We start from the raw sequence: 16,591 nt of genomic DNA on the forward strand, positions 1-16,591 counted from the left end.
ACAGTATCAGTGCCTGAGTTGGGAGTAGTGTCAGGGACTAGTTACGGACAGGGTCAGTGCCTGAGTTGGGAGTAGTTTCAGGGCCTTAGTTAGGGACAGTGTCAGTGCCTGAGTTGGGAGTAGTGTCAGGGCCTAGTTAGGGACAGTGTCAGTGCCTGAGTTGGGAGTAGTGTCAGGGCCTAGTTAGGGACAGTGTCAGTGCCTGAGTTGGAAGTAGTGTCAGGGCATTAGGGACAGTGTCAGTGGCTGAGATGGGAGTAGTGTCAGGGCCTTAATTAGGGACAGTGTCAGTGCCTGAGTTGGGAGTAGTTTCAGGGCCTTAGTTAGAGAAAGTGTCAGTGCCGGAGTTGGGAGTTATGTCAGGGCCTTAGTTAGGGACAGGGTCAGTGCCTGAGTTGGGAGTAGTGTCAGGGCCTAGTTAGGGACAGTGTCAGTGCCTGAGTTGGAAGTCGTGTCAGGGCATTAGGGACAGTGTCAGTGGCTGAGATGGGAGTAGTGTCAGGGTCTTAGTTAGGGAGAGTGTCAGTGCCTAAGTTGGGAATAGTCTCAGGGTCTTTTCTGGGGACAGCATCAGGGCATGAGTTAAAAGTAGTGTCAAGGCCTTAGTTAGGGAGAGTGTCAGTGCCTGTGTTGGGAGTAATATCAAGCCCTTCGTTAGGGACAGTGTCAGGGTCTGAGGTAGAAGTAGTCTCAGGGCCTTAGTTAGGTAGCGTGTCAGTGCCTAAGTAAGTAGTAGTGTGAGGGCCTTAGTTAGGGACAGTGTCAATGCCTCTGTTGGGAGTTGTGTCAGAGACTTAGTAAGGGACAGCGTCAGTGCCTGCGTTGGGAGTAGTGTCAGGGCCTTACTTAGGGACAGCGTCAGTGCCTGAGTTAGGAGTAGTGTGAAGGCCGTAGTTAGGGACACTCTCAGTTCCAGAGTTGGGGGTAGTGGCAGGCCTTTGTTAGGGACTGTGCCAGGGCCTGAGTTAAGAGTAGTGTGAAGTCCTTAGTTAGGGACAATGTTAGTGCCTGAGTTGAGAGTAATGTCAGGGCCTTAGTTAGGGACAATGTCAGTGCCTAGTTTGGGAGTAGTGTCAGGGCCTTAGTTAGGGACAGTGTCAGTGCCTGAGTTGGGAGTACTGTCAGGGCGTATTTAGGGACAGTCTCAATGCCTATTTTGGGAGTAGTGTCACGGCCTTAGTGACATTATCAGTGCCTGAGTAGGGAGTAGTGTCCGGGCCTTAGTTAGGGACAGTGTCAGTTGCTTAGTTAGGATTAGCGTCACGGCCTAAGTTAGGGCCAGTGTCAGTGCCTGAGTCAGGAGTAGAGTCAGGGCCTAAGTTAGGGACAGTGTCATTGCTTGAGATAGGAGTAGTGTCAGGGCCTTAGTTACGGACATTGTCATGGTATGATTTAGGAGTTGTGTTAGGGCGTGAGCTATGAATAGTGTCAGGGCCTTAGTTAGTGACAGTGTCAGTGCTGAGTTTGGAGTAGTATCAGGGCCTTAGTTAGAGACAGTGTCAGGGCCTGAGTTAGGTGTATGTCAGGGCCTTAGTTAGGGACAGCGTCAGTGCCTGATTTAGGAGTAGTGTCAGAGGCTTTGTTAGGGACAGTGTCAGGGCCTGAGTTAAGAGTAGTGTCACAGCTTTAGTTAGGACCAGTGTCAGGGCCTTAGTTAAGTCAGTCCAACATCAGCGCCTATGATAGGAATCAGATCAGGACCTGTGTTACAGGTAATGTCAGGGCCTCATTTAAGAACAGTGTCAGGGCCTGAGTCCTGACTTACTCCTTACTCTCCTCACTAAGGACTTTGGACACTACTGCTAATTCAGGCCCTGATAATGTCCCTAACTAATTCCCTGACACTTTCCCTGGCTAAGGCCCTGAACTTCTCCTACGTCAGGCACTGATACTGTCCCTAACAATTGCCCTGACACTACACCTAACTGAGGCCCCGACATGATACCTTACAAAGGCTTTGTTGCTAGTCCAAACTAAAGCCCTAAAATTGGTCCCAAATAAGGCCTTGACACTAACCCTAACTCAGGCCCTAAAACTGTCCCTAACTAAGGCCCTGATAGTATGCCTAACTCAGGCCCTCATACGATTCCTAACAATGGCTCTGATGCTAGTCCAAACTAAGGCCCTGAAATTGGTCCTAAATAAGGCCTTGACACTAATCCTAACTCAGGCCCTAGCACTGTCCCTAACTAGGTCTCAGACAGTACACTTAAATCAGACCCTGACACTGTCCCTAAGCAAGGCCCTGACACTACTCCTAACTCAGTCCCTTACACTGTACCTAACAAAGTCTCTGATGCTAGGCCTAACTCAGGCCCTGAAACCGTCTGTAACGAAGGCCCTGCTGCCATCACTATCAAAAGTCCTGACATTATTCTGAGCTAATATCCTGACCTATGTCTTTCCAAGGTCCTGAAACTGTCCCAAAGTAAGCCCTGACGCTGTCCCTAAGTGAAGACCTGAGGCTGTCCCTAACTCAGGCCCTGAAGCTTTCCTGAACTGAAGCCTTGAAGCTGTGACTAATTCAGGCCCTGATCAGGTACCTAACGAAGACCTTAATGCTGATCCAGCAAAGAGGCTGATGCTGCTCCAAAGTCATGCCCTGTCAGTGTGCCCAGAGAAGGGCCTGATGCTAAGCCTCACTCAGGCCCTGTCGCTCTCCCTAAGTCAGGCCCTGACACTGTCACTAACTAAGGCCCTGACTCTACTCCTAATTCAGTCCCGTACATTGTATCTAACAAAGACTCTGATGCTAGTCGTAACTCAGGGCCTGACACTGTCTCTAACTAAGGGCTGCTGCCATCAACATCTAAAGTCCTGACATTATCTGGAGCTAATACCCTGATCCATGTCTTACCAAGGTCCTGAAACTGTCCCAAAGTAAGCCCTGACGCTGTCCCTAAGTGAGGCCCTGAAGCTTTCCCTAACTAACTCAGGCCTTGATGCTGTGACTAACTCAGACCCTGATCATGTCTTTAACTAAGACCCTAAGGCTGATCCAACAGAGGCCCTGATGCTGCTCCTAAGTCATGCCCCGATAGTGTCCCCCACTAAGTGTCTGATGCTAGGCCTCACTCAGACCCTAACGCTCTCCCTAAGTCAGGCTCTGATGCTGTCCCTACCTGAAGCCCTAACACTGGTTCTGAATAAGGCCGTGAGAGTCTCCATAACAAAGGTCTTCACACTATCCTTAGGTCATTTCCTGACACTATCCCTAGATGTTAAACTGACACGGCCACTAGCTAATGTCCTGCCTCTTATGCTAACTGAAGTCCTTAGGCTGTGCCTACCTCAGGCACTGAATTTAGTCCCAAGACCATGAAACTGTCCCGAACTAAGGCCTAGATGCTCGCCCTACATCCGGCCCTGACACTGTCCCTAACTAAGGCCCTAACACTATTGCTAACTGAGGATCTGACACTGGACCTATCAGAGGCCAGCTACTCCTAACTAACGCCTTGGAACTTTCCCTAACGTAGGCGCTGCTACCATCAATATATAAAGTCCTGACGTTATCCTGAGCTAATATCCTGACCCATGTCTTACCAAGGTCCTGAAACTCTCCCAACGTTAGCCCTGACACTGTCCCTAAGTGAGGCCCTGAGGCTGTCCCTCACAGAGGTCCTGATAATGTCTTTAAATAAACTCTAATGCTGACCTTACAGAGACCATTATGTTGATCCTATGTCATGCCCTGACGCTGTCCGTAGCTAAGGCCCTGACTCTAGGCATCACTCAGGCCCTGTCGCTCTCCCTAAGTCAGGCTAAGACTCTGTCCCTACCTGAAGCCCTGACACTGGGCCTACATTAGGCACTGATGCTCTAAATAGCTATGGTCTTGACAGTATCCCTAGGTCATTTCCTGACACTATCCCTAGATCTTAACCTAAACTTGTCTTTAGCAATTGTCAAGCCTCTTATGCTAACTAAATCTCTGATGCTGTCTCTAACTAAGAGCCTGAAATTAGTCCCGAGGCCGTCCACCTGTCCCTAACTGAGATTGAAGGCTCATCCTAACTGAGGGGCTGACACTGTCCCTAACTAAAGCCCTGACACTGTACTTTACAAGGGCTCTGATGCTAGTCCTAACCCAGGCCCTGACACTGTCTCTAAGTAAGGCTCAGAATTTGCCCGTAATATAGGCCCTGCTGTCAGCAATAACTAAAAACTGGACACTAGCCTGAGTTAATATCCTGACATATTTCTAACCAAGGTCCTGACACTGTCCCTTAGAAAGCCCTGTCGCTGTCCCTATGTTACGAACTGAGGCTGCCCCTAACTCAGGCCCTGAAGCTTTCCCTAACTGAGGCCTTGACGCTGTGACTAAGTCAGGCCCTGATCATATCTGTAACAAAGACGCTAAGGTTGATCCAACAGAGGCGCTGATTCTGTTCCTAAGTCATGCCCTGACAGTGTCCTCAGCTAAGGGCCTGACGCTAGGCCTCACTCAGGCCCTGTCGCTCTCCCTAAGTCAGGCTCTGATGCTGTCCCTACCCGAAGCCCTGACACCGGTTCTAAATAAGGACCTGATACTCTCAGTAACTAAGGTTTTGACACTATGCTTAGGTCCTTTCCTGACACTATCCCTAGACCATAACCTGACCCTGTCCCTAGCAAATGTCGTGCCTCTTATGCTAACTACAGCCCTGCTGCTGTCCTTAACTAAGGGCCTAAAATTACTCTCGAGGCTGTGACCCTGTCCGTCCCTAAGGCCTCGATGTTCGTCCTAATTCAGGGCCTGACACTGTCCTTAACTAAGTCCCTGCTGCCATCCATATCTAAAGGCCTGACAGTATCGTGAGCTAATTTCTTGACCCATCTCTTACCAAGGTCCTGAAACTGTCCCTAAGGAAGCCCTGATGCTGTCTCTAAGTGAGGCCTTGAGGCTGTCCCTAACAGAAGCCCTGATAATATCTTTAACATAGCCCCTGAGGCTGATCCTACCTTGGCTCTTATGCTGCTCCTAAGTCATGCCCTGACACTGTCTCTAGCTAAGGCCCTGACGCTAGGCCTCACTCAGGCCCTGTCTCACTCCCTAAGTTAAGCTCTGACGCTGTTCCTACCCGAAGCCCTGACACTCACTAATCCTAAATTAGGTCCTGATGTGCTAAGTAACTAAGGTCTTGACACTATCTCTAGGTCATTTCCTAACACTCTCCCTAGAACTTAACCTAACCTTCTCTTTAGCTAATGTCAAGATTAGCTAAAGAGATTCTTTAGAACGAGATTCTTTCATCTTCTGAATATATTTTTCTTCAAAACATAATTTTTATAGTGTTACTAACTTTAAACAAAATGTACTCAACTGCTGTGGAATATTCCTTCATAGGAGCGTGCATGGTTCACTTCTGCATCTGCTTGTGGTGGTGTTCACGTTGCTTTCAGCTGGAGATCCCCTTATGCTAGCTAAATCCCTGATTCTGTCCTTAAATGAGACCCTGAATTTAGGTCCGAGGCCGTGAACCTGTCCCAACTGAGGCCTGGAGGCTAGTCCTAATGCATGCACTGACACTTTCCCTAACTAAGGCTCTGACCCTACACCTAACTCAGTCACTGACACTGTACCTAACAAAGGCTCTGATGCTAGTCCTAACTTAGGCCCTGACACTGCCTCTAACTACGGCCCTGCTGCCTTCAATATCTGAACACCTGATTTTATCCTGAGCTAATAGCCTGACACATGTCTTACCAAGGTCCTGAAACTTTCCCAAAGTAAGCCCTGACGCTGTCCCTACGTGAGGCCTTGAGGTTATCCCTAACGGAGACCCTGATAATAGCTTTAACGAAGACCCTAATGCTGATCCTACAGAGGCCTTTATGCTGCTCCTAAGTCATGCCCTGATACTGTCCCTTACTCAGGCCATAAAGATAGGCCTCACTTAGGCCCTGTTGCTGTACCTTAGTTAGGCTCTGACGCTGTCTGTACATCAAGCCCTGGCGCTGGTCCTTATTAAGGTGCTCATGCTGCTGCTAACTATGGCCCTGATGCTCTCAATAACTCAGGTCTTCTCGTTATCCCTTGGTCATTTCCTTTCACTATCTCTGGCCTGGAACCTGACTCTGTCCCGAGATAATCTCCTGCATCTTATGCTAACTGAAACCCTAATGCTCTCCCTAACTAAGGCCCTGACTACTCCTAACTAAGGCCATGACACTGAATCTAACAAAGGCCCGTAATCTGTCCTTAATATAGGCCCTGCTGCCAGCAAGAACTAAAATCCTGACACTCTCCTGAGCTAATATCCTGACTCATTTCTAACCAAGGTCCTGACACTGTCTCTAAGAAAGCCCTGTCGCTGTCTTTAAGTGAAGACCTGAGGCTGTTTGTAACTAAGACCCTTAAGTTTTCCCTAACTGAGGCCTTGACGCTGTGAGTAACTTGGGCTCTGGTCATGTCTTTAACTAAGAGGCTAAAGCTGATCCAACAAAGGCACTGATGCTGCTCCTAAGTCATTCCCTGACAGTGTCCCCAGCTACGGGCCTGACATTAGGACTCACTCAGGCCCTGTCGCTCTCCCTAAGCCAGGCCCTAATGCTGTGCCTACCTGAAGCCCTAACGCTGCTTCTGAATAAGTCCCTGAGAGTCTCAGTAACAAAGGTCTTCACACTATCCTTAGGTCATTTCCTGACACGATTCCAAGCCTTTACCCTAACCCTATCCAGAGCTAATGTCCTACCTCTTATGCTAACTAAAGACCTTATGCTGTGCCTAATTCAGGCACTGAATTTAGTCCCAAGGCCGCTAGACTGTCCCTAACTCGGTTCGATGTCCTTATCGTCAAAACGTTCCATGACCAGTGTCATCACAATGCTCCACGCCCTTGTCATCACAATGCTCCAGAACCCCTGTCATCACAATGCCCCATAACGCCTGCCATCACAATTCTCCAAGCCCTCTCTTACCAAAAAGTTCCATGATCTCTGTCAGCACAATGTTCCATGACACTTTTCATCACAATGCTCCATGACCCCTGCCATCACAAAGTTCTCTGCCCATATCATCACAATGCTCCTTGTCACCTTTTATCACAATGCTCCATGCCCTTTCATCACAATGCTCCAGAATTCTTGTCATCGCAATGTTCCTTGACCGTGTCATCACAATGCTCCATGACCCTTGTCAGCACAAATCTCCATGACCCCTGTCATCACAATGATCCATGATTCCTTTCCTCACAGTGCTCCAGTACCCTTTTCATCACAATGCTCCATGCCATTGTCAGCACAATGCTCCTTGGACCCTGTCATCAAAATGCTCCATCCCCTTTTCATCACAATGCTCCAGATATCCTATCACTACAATTCTCCATGCCCGTGTCAACACAATGCTCCCTGACCCCTGTCATCAAAATGCTTTATGAACCTTGTTATCAGAATGTTCCATGAACCCTGTCATCAAAATGCTTTATGAACCTTGTTATCAGAATGTTCCATGACCCCTGTCATCAAAATGATCCATGACCGTTGTCATCACAATGCTGCATGATACCTTTCATCCCAATTCTCTGTGACCGCTATCATCACAATGCTCCAGGACAATTTTCATCACAATGCTACATGCCCCCTGTCATCACAGTGCCCCATAAACCCTGTAATCACAATGCTCCATGACCCGTCATCACAATGCTACATGACCCCTGTCATCACATTGTTCCATGGCCTATGTATTCACAATGCTCCATGGACCCTGTAATCACATTGCTCCATGTTGCCTTTCAACACAATGCTCCATGACCCCTGTCATCACAACGTTCCATGAAAGTTGCCATCAAAATGCTCCATGACCCTTGTCACCACAAGGTTCCCTCCCCTTGTCAACACAATGCTCCATGACCCTTGTTATCACAATGGTACATGGCCTTGTCATCACAATGTTCCATGGCCTCTGTCATCACCATGCTACATGGTCTTTCTCATCACAATGCTCCATGAACTGTGTCATCACTAGGTATCAGGACACATGTCATCACAGTGATCCATGTCCACTTTCATCACAATGCTCCATGAACTCTGTTATCTCAATGTTCCATGGCCTTTGTATTCACAATGCCCCATTGTCCCGATAATCGCGTTGCTCTATGAACACTTTCTCACAATACTCCTTGACCACTGTCACCGTAATGCCCCATGACATCTCTCATCACTGTGCTCCAAGGCCACTCTCATCAAAATGCTCCATGATCTGTGTCAACACAATATTGCATGACACTTGTCATCACAATGCTCCATGATCCCTGTCATCACAATGAACTGTGCCAATGTCATCACAATGCTCCATGTCTCCTGTAATCACAATGCTCCATGCCCTTGTCATCACAATGCTCCAGGTCTGTTGTCATCAGCATGCTTCATGCCCGTGTCATCACAATGCTCCATGAATCTTCTCTTCACAATGCTCCATGGCCTATGTCATCACAATGCTCCATGACCCATGTCATCACAATGCTCTATGGCCTTTGTCATCACAATGCTCCGTGACCCCTGTCAACACAATGCCTGATGACACCTTTCATCAAAATGCTAAATGGCACTTGTCATAACAATGCTCTATGACGCCTGTCATCACTATTCTCCATGTCACTTGTTATCACAATGCTCCATGGCCCCTGTAATCCCAGTACTCCATGACACCTTTCATCACAATGCCCAATGTCACCTCTCATCACAATTCTCCATGGCATTTGTCATCACGATGCTCCATGACACCTGTCATCACAATGCTCAATGACACTAATCACAATGCTCGATGGCCCTTGTCATCACAATGTTTCTTGGTGCTTTTCATCGCAATGCTCCATGACAACTTTCAGCAAAATACTCCAAGATTTGTTTCATAACAATGCTCCATGGCCCTTGTCATTACAAATCCACATGATCTTTTTCATCACAATTCTCCATGGCCAATTACATAAAAATACTCCATGCCCCTGTCATCACAATGCCCAATGATACCTGTTTTTACAATGACCCATGACCCTTGTTATCCCAAGCCTCCATGTCCCTTGTATTCACAATGCTCCATGACCCTTGTCATCACAATGCTCCATGACCCTTGTAATCAAAATGGTAAATGGTCTTGTCATCACAATGGTCCATGGCCTCTGTCATCACCATGCTCCATGGTCTTTCTCATTACAATGCTCTATGACCCCTGTCATCACAATGCTTGATGACCATTGTCATGACAATGCTCCAAGGCCCCTGTCATCACAGTGCCTCATGGTCTTTGTAATCACAATGCTCAATGGCCCCTCTAATCACAGTGCTCCATGCCCTTGTCATCACAATGCTCCAGAACACTTGTCATTATAATACTCCATTCCCGTGTCATCCCATTGCTCAATGACACTTGTCATCAAAATGTTCCTTGGCCTTTGTCATCAGAGTACTCCATGATACATTTAATCAAAATTGTACATGACTACTATCATCACAATGCAAGATGACCAATGTCATCACAATGCCCCATGACACGTGTCATCACAATTCGCCTTGGCCCTTGTCATCTCAATGCTATATGAACCGTGTCATCACTAGGTTCCAGGACACTTGTCATCACAGTGATCCATGACCACTTTCATCACAATGCTCCATGAACTCTGTTATCTCAATGCTCCATGGCCTTTGTATTCACAATGCTCCATTGTCCCGATAATCGAGGTGCTCCATGAACACTTTCATCACAATGCTCCTTGACCACTGTCACCATAATGTCCCATGACCTCTCTCATCAATGTGCTCCAAGGCCACTCTCATCAAAATGCTCCATGATCTGTGTCAGCGCAATATTGCATGACACTTGTCATCACAATGCTCCATGATCCCTGGAATCACAAAGGTCCCCGCCAATGTCATCACAATGCTCCATGTCTCCTGTAATCACAATGCTCCATGCCCTTGTCATCAGAATTCTCCAGGTCTGTTGTCATCACAATGCTTCATGCCTGTGACATCACAAAGCTCCATGAATCTTGTCTTCACACTGCTCAATGGCCCATGTCATCACAAAGCTCCATAAACCCTGTCATCACTATGCTCTATGGCCTTTGTCATCACAATGCTCCGTGACCCCTGTCAACACAATGCCTGATGACCCCTGTCATCAAAATGCTAAATGGCACTTGTCATCACAATGCTCTATTACGCCTGTCATCGTTATTCTCCATGTCACTTGTTGTCACAATGCTCCATGGCCCCTGTAATCACAGTACTCCATGACCCCTTTCATCAAAATTCCCAATGTCACATCTCATCACAATTCTCCATGGCATTTGTCATCACGATGCTCCATGACACCTGTCATCACAATGCTCCATGACACTTGTCATCACAATGCTAGATGGCTCTTGTCATCACAATGTTCCTTGGTGCATTTCATCTCAATTCTCCATGACAACATTCATCAAAATACTCCAAGATTTGTTTCATCACAATGCTCCATGTCCCTTGTCATTACAAATCCACATGATCCCTTTCATCACAATTCTCCATGGAAACTTACAGAAAAATGCTCCATGCCCCTGTCATCACAATGCCCAATGATACCTGTTTTTACAATGATCCATGATCCTTGTCATCACAAGGTTCCATGTCCCTTGTATTCACAATGCTCCATGGCCCTTGTGATCACAATGCTCCATCGCGTTTTTCATCGCAATGCTCCCTGACCGCTTTCAGCACAATGCCCCATGACCCCTGTCATCACGATGCTCCATGGCCCTTGTCATCACAATGCTCCATGAAACATTCCCTCACAATGCTCCAGTACGCCTTTCATCCAAATTCCCCATGGCCACTGTCATCACAATTCTCCATGACCCCTGTCATCGTAAAGGTCCTGACCCGTTTCATCTCAATGCTCCATGACACCTGTCATCACAATGCTCCATGGCCTTTGTCTTCACAATGCTCCATGGACCCTATAATCACAGTGCTCAATGACCAGTTTCATCTCAATGCTCCATGACCTCACTCATCACAATGCCCCATGACCCCTGTAATCATAATGCTCCATGGCCCTTGTCATCACAGTGCTCCAAGCCTTTTTCATCAAACTGCTCCATGGCCCCTGTAATCACAGTACTCCATGCCCTTGTCATCACAAGGCTCCAGAACCCTTGTCATTATAATGCTCCATGTGCGTTTCATCACCATGCTCCATGACACTTGTCATCACAATGCTCCATGGCCCCTCTCATTACTGTGCTGCATAATAACTTGAATCACATTTCTAGATGACCAGTGCCATCACAATGCCCCATGACATTGTCATCACAATTCGCCATGACCACTGTCATCACAATGCTCCATGAACCATGTCATCACAGGGACGAGGACACTTGTCATCACAATGATCCATTACCACTTTCATCACAATGCTCCATGACCACTGTCATCTCAAAGCTCCATGGCCTTTGTATTCACAATGCTCCATGGCCCCTGTAATGAAAGTGCTCCATAACACCTTTCATCATAATGCTCCATGACCACTGCCAACTCAATGCCCCATGACGCTTTTCATCAAAATTCTCCAAGGCCCCTCTCATCAAAATGCTCCATGACACTTGTCATCACATTGCTCCATTACACCTGTCATCACAGTGTTCCCGGTCCATGTCATCAGAAGGATCCATGTCCCCTATAATCAAAATGCCCCATACCTTTTTTCTCACAATGCTCCAGAATTCTTGTCATCACAATGTTCCATGAGCGTGTCATCACAATGCTACATGACCCTGGTCATCACACTTCTCCATGACATTTGTCATCATAATGCTATATGTCGCTTTTCATCACAATTCTCAATGACCACTTTAATCACTATGCTCGCTGACCTTTTTCATCACATTTCTCTATTGTCATTACAATTCCCCTTGGCCCCTTTCTTCACAATGCTCCATGATGCCTGTCATCACAATGCTCCATGGCTTTTGTTATCACAATGCTCCAGGACCAGTTTCATCACAATACTCCATCCCCCTTGTCATCACAGTGCACAATGAAACCTTTCATTACAATGCTCCATGACACTTGTCATCACAATGCTCCATGGCCTTTATCGTCACAATGCTCCCAGGCACTTTTCATCACGATGTTCCATGAAAATTTTCATCACATTGCTCCATGACCATTGTCATCACCATAGTCCATACCCTTTTCAACACAATGCTGCATAATCCCTGTCATCACAATTCTCCATGACTGTTGTAATCATAATAATCCAGGACAATTTTCATAACAATGCTTCATGCCCACAGTCATCACAGTGCTCCATGATACCTTTCATCACAATTCCTAGATGATCAATGTCATCACAATGCCCCATGACACCTGTCATCACAATTCGCTATGACCCTTGTCATCACAATACTCGATGAACCGTGTCATCACAGTGTTCCAGGACACATGCCATCACGATGATCCATGACTACATTCATCACAATGCTCCAATACACCTGTCATCACAATGCTCCATGGCCCCTGTTATCATATTGCTCCATGATCTCTTTCATCACAATGCTCCATGACGCCAGTCACCTCAATGCTCCATGGCCCTTTTCATCACAATGCTCCATGAACCCAGTCATCACAATTTTCCCTGCCCTTTTCATCAAAATGCTCCATGGGCCCTGTCATCACAATGCTCCATGCCCTTGTCATCAAAATGCTCCAGAACTCTTGTCATCATAATGCTCCATGTCAATGTCTTCAAAATGCATGATGACACTTGTCATCACAATGCTCCATGGCCTTTGTCATCACAGTGTTCCATGGCCCCTGTCATCACAGTGCTCCATGACACCTTTCATCACAAATCTAGATGACTTCTGTCATCACAATGCCCCATGACAGATGTCATCACAATTCGCCATGGTCCTTGTCATCACAATGCTCCATGAACCGTGTCATCACAAGGTTCCAGGACACTTGTCATCACAATGATCCTTGATCACTTTCATCACAATGCTCCATGAACCCTGTCATCTCAATGCTCCATAGCCTTTTTATTCACAATGCTTCATGGCCCCTGTAATCACAGTGCTCCATAACACCTTTCATCATAATGCTCCATGACCACTGCCATCTCAATGCCCCGTGACGCCTGTCATCACAATTCTCTAAGGCCCCTCTCATCACAATGCTCCACAACACTTGTCATCACATTGCTCCATAACACCTGTCATCACAGTGTTCCCTGCCCGTGTCATCACAATGCTCCATGTCCCCTATAATCACAATGCTCTATGCCGTTTTCCTCGCAAAGCTCCAGAATTTTTGTCATCACGATGTTCCATAACCGTGGCATCACAATGCTACATGACCCTGGTCATCACAGTTTTCCATGACCTTTGTCATCACAATGCTCTATGTCGCTTTTCATCACAATTCTCAATGACCACTTTAATCACTAAGCTCGCTGAATATTTTCATCACATTTCTCTATTGTCATTACAATTCCCCATGTCCCGTTTCTTCACAATGCTCCATGATGCCTGTCATCACAATGCTCCATGGCTTTTGTTATAACAATGCTCCAGGACCAGTTTCATCACAATACTCCATCCCCCTTGTCATCACAGTGCAAAATGAAACCTTTCATTACAATGCTCCAGGACCCTGTCATCACAATGCTACATGACACCTGTCATCACATCGTTCCATGACCTATGTATTCACAATGCTCCGTGGACCCTGTAATCACACTTCTCCATGTTCCCTTTCAACACAATGCTCCATGATCCATGTCATCACAACGTTCCATGAAAGTTGTCATCAAAATGGTCCATAACCCCGGTCACCACAAGGTTACCTGTCCTTGTCATCACAATGCTCCATGACCGTTGTAATCACAATGGTATATGGCCTTGTCATCACAACGGTCCATGGCCTCTGTCATCACCATGCTCCATGGTCTTTCTCATTACAATGCTCTATGACCCCTGTAATCACAATGCTCGATGACCCTTCTCACCACAGTGCTGCAAGTCTTTTTCATCACACTGCTCCATGGCCCGTGTAATCACAAGGCCCCATGCCCTTGTTATGACAAGGCTCCAGAACTCTTATCATTATAATGCTCCATGTCCGTTTCATCACCATGCCCCATGACACTTCTAATCACAATGCTCCATGGCCCCTCTCATTACCGTGCTCCACAATAACTTTAATCACATTTCTATATGACCACTGCCATCACAATGCCCCATTACATTGTCATCACAATTCGCCATGACCATTGTCATCACAATGATCCATGAACCATGTCATCACAGGGTCGCAGGACACTTGTCATCACAATGATCCATTACCACTTTCATCACAATGCTCCATAACCACTGTCATCTCAATGCTCCATGGCCTTTGTATTCACAATGCTCCATGGCCCCAGTAATCACAGTGCTCCATAACACCTTTCATCATAATGCTCCATGACAACTGCCATCTCAATGCCTCATGAGGCCTGTCATCACAATTCTCCAAGGCCCCTCTCATCACAATGCTCCATGACACTTGTCATCACATTGCTCCATAACACCTGTCATCACAGTGTTCCCTGCCCATGTCATCACAATGCTCCATGTCCACTATAATCACAATGCTTCATGCCTTTTTCCACACAATGCTCCAGAATTCTTGTCATCACAATGTACCATGACTGTGTCATCACAATGCTACATGACCCTGGTCATTACAGTTCTCCATGACCTTTGTCATCACAATGCTCTATGTCGCTTTTCATCAAAATTTTCAATGACCACTTTAATCACTATGCTCGCTGACCATTTTCATCACATTTCTCTATTGTCATTACAATTCCCCATGGCCCGTTTCTTCACAATGCTCCATGATGCCTGTCATCACAATGCTCCATGGCTTTTGTTATCACAATGCTCCAGGACCAGTTTCATCACAATACTCCATCCCCCTTGTCATCACAGTGCACAATGAAAGCTTTCATTACAATGCTCCAGGACACTTGTCATCACAATGCTCCATGGCCTTTATCGTCACAATGCTCCCAGGCACTTTTCATCACGATGTTCCATGAAAACTTTCATCACATTGCTCCATGACCATTGTCATCACAATAGTCCATACCCTTGTCAACACAATGCTGCATAATCCCTGTCATCACAATTCTCCATGAACGCTGTCATCACAATAATCCAGGACAACTTTCATAACAATGCTTCATACCCCCAGTCATCACAGTGCTCCATGATACCTTCCATCACAATTCCTAGATGATCAATGTCATCACCATGCCCATGACACCATTCATCACAATTCGCTATGAACCTTCTCATCACAATACTCGATGAACCATGTCATAACAGTGTTCCAGGACACATGTCATCACAATGATCCATGACTACTTTCATCACAATTCTCCAATACACCTGTCATCACAATGCTCCATGGCCCCTGTTATCATACTGCTCCATGATCCCTTTCTTCACAATGCTCTATGACCACTGTCATCACCATGCCTCATGACGCCTGTCATCTCAATGCTCCATGGCCCCTTTCATCACAATGCTCCATGAACCCAGTCATCAAAATGTTCCTTGCCCTTTTCAACACAATGCTCCATGGGCCCTGTCATCACAATGTTCCATGCCCTTGTCATCAAAATGCTCCAGAACTCTTGTCATCATAATGCTCCATGCGAACGTCATCAAAATGCCCCATGACACTTGTCATCACAATGCTCCATGGCCTTTGTCATCACAATGTTCCATGGCCCCTGTCATCACAGTGCTCGATGATAGCTTTCATCACAATTCTAGATGACCACTGTCATCACAATGCCCCATTAGAGATGTCATCAGGATTCGCCAGGGTCCTTGCCATCACAATGCTCCATGAACCGTGTCATCACAAGGTTCCAGGACACTTGTCATCACAATGATCCATGATCACTTTCATCACAATGCTCCATGACACCTGTCATCTCAATGCTCCATAGCCTTTGTATTCACAATGCTCCATGGCCCCTGTAATCACAGTGCTCCATGACCCCTTTCATCACAATGCTCCAAGAGCGCTGTCATCACAATGCCCCATGACTCCTGCCACCACAAAACTCCAAGGAATCTCTTACCAAAAAGCTCCATGATCCCTGTCAGTACAATGTTCCATGACACTTTTCATCACAATGCTCCATGAACCCTGTCACCACAAAGTTCTCTGCCCATATCATCACAATGCTCCTTGTCACCTTTCATCACAATGCTCCATGCCCTTTCATCACAATGCTCTAGAATTCTTGTCATCGCAATGTTCCTTGACCGTGTCATCACAATGCTCCATGACCCTTGTCATCACAAAGCTCCATGAGCCCTGTCATCACAATGATCCATGATTCCTTTCCTCACAGTGCTCCAGTACCCTTTTCATCACAATGCTCCATGCCATTGTCAGCACAATGCTCCTTGGACACTGTCATCAAAATGTTCCATCCCCTTTTCATCACAATGCTCCAGATATCCTATCATTACAATGCTCCATGCCCGTGTCAACACAATGCTCCATGACCCCTGCCATCAAAATGCTTTATGTACATTCTTATCACAATGTCCCATGACCC

This window comes from Balaenoptera physalus (genome assembly GCF_965194825.1).
Source record: "Balaenoptera physalus genome assembly, contig: SUPER_4_unloc_4, whole genome shotgun sequence".
Lineage (NCBI taxonomy): Eukaryota > Metazoa > Chordata > Mammalia > Artiodactyla > Balaenopteridae > Balaenoptera > Balaenoptera physalus.